Source organism: Eretmochelys imbricata, chromosome 13, assembly GCF_965152235.1.
Source record: "Eretmochelys imbricata isolate rEreImb1 chromosome 13, rEreImb1.hap1, whole genome shotgun sequence".
NCBI lineage: Eukaryota > Metazoa > Chordata > Testudines > Cheloniidae > Eretmochelys > Eretmochelys imbricata.
The window spans coordinates 43,645,087-43,651,611 of record NC_135584.1 but is presented as its reverse complement, the minus strand read 5'-3'; positions in this window follow the sequence as shown (position 1 = coordinate 43,651,611).

Here is a 6,525-nt window from a genome sequence, read left to right as displayed (position 1 = left end):
AATTGTGAACAGCAGAATGGAACACAATATTGCATCAGCGGTCACACCAGTGCCAAACAGGGAGCTAAAATCACCTCTCTGCTCGTACTCGAGATTCCTCCTTTATGCATCCCAGGATCTCATTAGCTCTTCTGGCCCCAACGTTGCACTGTAAGCTCACGTTCAGCTGATTCTCCACCATGACCCGCAAATCATTTTCAGAGTCACGGCTCCCCAGAAGAGAGGCCCCAGTCCTATAAGCATAGCCATGATTCTTCATACCTAGATATAGGTGCGTACCTTTAACTGCATTAAAATGCACATTGTTTGCTTGCACCCCCTTAACCAGAGATCCTGATCCAGACTGGGGAGGAGGTCGAAGGAGCTATTCCAGGGTTGGGGTTCGGATGGACATCAATGGAGTTTTCCCAGGGCAAGGGAGAAACACACTGGTGTTAGCCTAGGGTTAGTGTTAGGGAAAAGGCCAAAGGAATTCTGCTCAGATTGAAGTTGGGCAGCTGGGTTACGCTAGTGTTCTCATGACGGATGGAGTCAATAAAGTTACCCAGGGTTTGGGTGAGGCAGGAAATGAATACATTAATGCCAGATTTCATGAAGGCTAGGCAGGAAATTAGGACGATGACATAATCTCTTTGGGGCTCAGTTCCTCACCTGAGACACTGCTAAAAATTATTCCTTTCTCCCAACCATTTCTCTGGTAATCCCTTCGGGGTAGGGGCTGTCTCTCGCTGTGTGTCTTTGCAGCACCCCTTGCAAGTGAGCCTACAGGCCTTCCATACGATAATGTATTTTTCTGACTTATCACTGTGATACCCTGACACCCCAATATTCACCACTGTCATGTAATTAGGACATGTTTTGCACGAAGTATGCTTTGTAAGTTATCATTCTAAAAGTCTTGATCTGCTAGACATTAATATCTCATTGAATTGTATGTGCTTTCTTTGTATGTGAAGTTATGAAGTTTGCCTATGTTTGTGCTACTGAAACTGAAACAAGAAGACTTTCAGGTACAACAGTAAAAAGGCCAAATAAAGTTAATGGCTCAGGGAGGAAATGCACAAGCACAAGGATTACCCCAGGAACTGCGTACAATAGAAACCTCTCAGAGACAGCACTGCCCAATGGGAACTGTTTGACCCAGGTCACAGCAAAAGAGCTTTCCAGCAAGTGGGAAGAAGCTATAAAAGGGGGGAAATGGCATCATGATGGTATCTCACTCTCCCTTCAACAAGTCACCTGGAAACACCCGAAGAACAAAGACAGAATAGGGGGAAGTGATGGTCCCAGGCTAAGGGATTTCTAGCCTATGTATGAAAACGTGGGAAACCCAAGCTGCAAAGCTAGGCAGCTTATGCCTTAAAAATCTGCCAGCCTGCTTGTCTCTCAGGGTGAGAATTTGCTAATTCATATCCTACCAATCTAGTGTGTTAACTCAGTTTGCGGTTTGTTTATTTACAGGGTAATCTGCTTTGACCTGTTTGCTATCCCATTTAATCACTTAAAATATATCTTCTGTAGTTAATAAACTTATTTTTGCTTTCTCTAAAACCAGTTTGTGGAATTCATAACACCAGGGTGGGGGGAGTGTGCATGTCTTCCTCCACATTGAGGGAGGGAGTGGATTTCATGAGCTTATGCTGTACAGTTCTCTGTGCAGCACAAGACAATACCATTTTGCGTTTACGTACCAGAGGGGGTGTGAACTTGGGTGCTGGCAATTCCCTCGCTGAATATTCCCACGCAGAGCTGATTTCAGTGTCTGTGTCTTTCTGCAGCTGGACGTGTCCCTACCTGTGTGTGGGCCGGAGGAGGCTTGAGGGCCTGGCTCAGCAAGACAGTGTAAGGGAGCCCAGGCTGGTGGAACTGGCAGGCTCAGGGGTACCCCATCAGATGGCACTCTGGAGCGGGGGACAACCTGTCACAATCACTAACTCCTAGGCCATGGGATTTAACCTTGTGCCTTGAAATGAAAAAATAATAAAAGAAATAAAATGAAAGGAACCTGGGGTAGATAACATCTCCCTGCAGAACAGTGCAAGTGAGCCCAGCATCCCGGCACTAGAAAAAGCCCTGACTCGGAGGGAAGAGCACCCCCTACAGAATTGCCTCCACCACTCCCTGCACTTCAGCGCCCCCTTTGAACTGCTGGGGTTCATCCTGAATTTTCTCTGTTGTTTCTTTGCATTGGTCGAGGGAACCAATTTCCAACAAGACACAAATCCAGACTATGTGCCTGAGATAAGAAAACCTGGAATGGAAGATCAGTGCACAAATTGTGCACATTGATTTTAAAAAACAAAGTACATTCTGATGGACAATGGGAAAACTCCATTGACTTCCAAGCCATGGGCACTGGACGCAGGGTTGCCAACTTTCTAATCACACAAAACTAAACACCGCTTGTCCTTGCCCACTACTCCACCCCTTCCTCAAGGCCCTGCCCCTGCCCCACACCTTCTATGAGGCCCCACCCCTGCTCGCTCCATCCCCCTTCCCTCTGTCACTCACTCTCCCTCACCTTCATTCACTTTCACCGGGCTGGGGCACAGTGTTGGGGTGCAGGAAGCGGTGAGCTCTCTGGCTGGGGGTGCGGGCTATGGGGTGGGACTGGGAATGAGGGGTTTGGGGTGCTGGAGAGGGCTCTGGGCTGGGGCAGGGGGTTGGAGGGTGTCATAAATATAAAGGGAAGGGTAACCACCTTTCTGTATACAGTGCTATAAAATCCCTCCTGGCCAGAGGCAAAACCCTTTCACCTGTAAAGGGTTAAGAAGCTAGGATAACCTCGCTGGCACCTGACCAAAATGACCAATGAGGGGACAAGATACTTTCAAATCTGGAGTGGGGGAGAGCAAAGGGTCTGTCTGTCTGTGCGATGCATTTGCCGGGAACAGATCAGGAATGCAGCCTTACAACTCCTGTAAAGTTAGCAAGTAATCTAGCTAGAAAATGCATTAGATTTTCTTTTGTTTAATGGCTTGTAAAATAAGCTGTGCTGGAGGGAATGAATCTTCCTGTTTTTTTGTCTTTTTGTAACATAAGGTTTTGCCTAGAGGGATTCTCTATGTTTTGAATCTGATTACCCTGTAAGGTATTTACCATCCTGATTTTACAGAAGTGATTCTTTTACCTTTTCTTTAAATAAAATTCTTCTTTTAAGAACCTGATTTTTCATTGTTCTTAAGATCCAAGGTTTTGGGTCTGTGTTCACCTGTACCAATTGGTGAGGATATTATTATCAAGCCTTCCCCAGGAAAGGGGATGTAGGGCTTGGGGGGGATATTTTGGGGGAAGACATCTCCAAGTGGGCTCTTTCCCTGTTCTTTGTTAACACGCTTGGTGGTGGCAGCATACGGTTCAAGGACAAGGCAAAGTTTGTACCTTGGGGAAGTTTTTAACCTAAGCTGGTAAGAATAAGCTTAGGGGGTCTTTTATGCAGGTCCTCACATCTGTACCCTAGAGTTCAGAGTGGGAGAGGAAACTTGACAGGGGATGAGGACTCTGTCTGGGGGTGTGGACACTCAGGTGGGACCAGAGATGCGGGGTTTGGGGTGCAGGAGGGGTCTCCAGGCTTGGACAGGGGGTTGGAGTGTGTGTGGGGGAGTGAGGGCTCTGGCTGGGTGTCTGGGATCTGGGGTGGAGTTGGGGATGAGGAGTTTGGGGCAGGAAGTTGGGGTGCAGGATGGGTTTGGGGTGTGGGGTCCCGGCAGTGCTTGCCACGGATCCCAGGAGGAAGACACAGGCCCTAGGTGCATGGACAGCGAGGGAGGCTCTGCGTGCTGCCCTCACACCCGAAGGCACTGCCCCTGCAGCTCCCATTGGTTGCAGTTCATGGCCAATGGGAGCTGTGGAACTGGCACTAGGGGCGGGGGCTGTGCATGGAGCTTCCCTGTGCATGGAGCTTACACAAGGACCTGGTGGCCATTTCCAGCAGCCATGCAGAGCTCGGGCAAGCAGGGAGCCTGCCTTCGCCCGGAGCCCCCTGGGTGCTGACGGGAACTGCCAGGACTGCTTTTCGACTGGGCGTTCTGGTCATAAACTGGATGGCCATAGAGGGAGAAGCAGGGAAAGCAGGTGGCTATAATATTTTGTAACAGACTTACATTTAAAGAGTCCATGGGAATTATTTGCCAACCATTATCTTGTGGCCAAGACAAAGGCCTGGGACACAGGAGATCTGCATTCCAGTACAGGCTCTATAGTAGACTCTGTATTTGACCTTAAGTAATTCACTAAATCTCTTCATGCCTCATTTTCCCCATCTGTTATACATGAAAAATTAAATCCTTGGTCACTCGCAGCGATGAAATGTGTATCACATTCAGTTGGGGACTGTTTCTATCTGTCTTTGCTGGGTGTGGCACAAAGCAGCCTACGCCTCAGTTCCAAAATGTAGGTCCTACCATAATACCCATGATAATACTAGTGATAATAGAAATTAAAATAGTCAAATGCAGATCCAGCTCCGGGGTACGTGGCAAAGACACACAGAACCCAGCTGATGCAGTCAAGAGTAAATTCTGAGCCTGGCTCCCAGCGCAGTGAGAAGGCCCAGCCTGGGGACTCATTAGAAATGTCAACATTTTAAGTGATCCCAGGGGCCATTGCATCCCATGGGATGCTCTGACTGGGCTGGGGATAACACTTCTACAGAGACTAATTATACCCTCTGCCTTCTGCCTCTTCATCCTGGCTCCCAAGTAAGACGCCCACCCGAGGTAGAGCAGGAAATGATTGCGACTAGAGGAATCACAAGAGGCCTTATTAAAACTGCAATGCTGGGCTACAGCAAATGGATGGAGGAGGTAATTGCTGGAACCCCCCTAATCCAGCCCTGTCTCTCTCACATCCCTCTCTGTGCAGGGGTCTGTGGATTTGTCCACGCTACAGAGCTTCCCAGCGACGTAGCCAACCCCCACCAGCCCCTTAGTGTAGATGCACAGTAGAGGTACAAGACGAGGCTTGTGTCTACTCCATTTACCTGGCTAGTGAAGGAGCAGCTTTGGTTCAGTTAAATCAGCCATAATCCTCTAAAGGCCCTTCCTCCGAACCCTGACTGTGCAAAGGGGAGGGTCTGATGTTATTGACTTGAACTGGGACCGTATAGAACATTGCTGCAACCAAGGTCCTGTAGTGGCACCAAATCTTGCATAAAGGGGGTCAAATAAGGTGTCTAAGACAAGGTTATGGTTTGGTCATTATGATTATGCTATCTGTATGCATGTATCATTTTTCTATTTAAAGTTGTAAGTATTGGCTCTGTACTGTCTGGATTTCAAACTTGTGCTGTGCTTCTGGGGGACACCCCAGACAATGTGGCGTCAGCTCTGCCTAGCCTGCTGGGTGGCCCATTAAGGACCATCAGCTATTCAACTGACCCATTGAGAGATGGCAGATATGCCTTGCGACTCAGCAAGGCATGCAGGGACCTGCCTATGGGCAGAACTCTGAGGGTTTTCCAGGCCATGTGATGGGCAGCTTGTCCTTGGGACAAAAGAAGAAAGATCACACGGCAAGAGAATATAAAAAGCTGCTGCAGCTCCTCCATCTTGTCTTCAGTCCTGATTCCTACCTCTGGAGGGACTTTGCTACTCTGAAGCTTTGAACCAAGGACTGAAAGACCCATCCCAGCTGGGGATGCTCTCCAGAGACTTGATCTGAACCTGCAGCCTATTCCACCACTGCGACAAGTCTGAACCAAGAACTTTGCCATGACTGTATGTAATTGATTCCATTTAACCCATTCTAGCTCTCATCTCTATCTTTTTCCTTTTATGGATAAACCTTTAGATTTTAGATTCTAAAGGATTGGCAACAGCGTGATTTGTGGGTAAGATCTAACTTGTATATTGACCTGAGTCTGGGGCTTGGTCCTTTGGGATTGAGAGAACCTTTTTTCTTTTACTGGGGTATTGGTTTTCCTAACCATCTGTCCCCATAACAAGTGGCACTGGTGGTGATACTGGGAAACGGGAGTGTCAAAGGGAATTGCTTGTGTGACTTGTGGTTAGCCACTGGGGTAAAACCAAAGTCTGCTCTGTCTGTCTGGTTTGGTTTGCCTTAGAGGTGGAAAAAACCCAGTCTTGGGCTGTAACTGCCCTGAATGAAGTTGAAGCAGTTTGTCCTGAATTGGCACTCTCCGTGGGGTCCTGCCAGAACCAGCCTCATTACAGAGGGTAAGAGAACACACGCGAGGCCCAGAAAGATGCAGAGTGACATTCAACCCAATGAGAAGAGGAGGGATGGCATAGATAATCCTTCCTATGCTTGGGTTAATTTAGATTAACCTGAAAGGCAGAGTCTGCCTCACTCTGTGTCTGAGCTGCACCCAGAACAACAGTACCAGGATCTTGCTGGAGTTGGGGGCTGCTGTACTGTGCTGCCAAAAATAACTCAATGCTCCTCTTGGAGTCTCTACTGTACTGCAAAAAGTGATGAGAACTGGTGCACAGGACGTATGCTGCCCTCTGTCTGCACAGGGTTGTATTCATACAGTATGTGGCTATCTATGAATTTCAGGGGTGA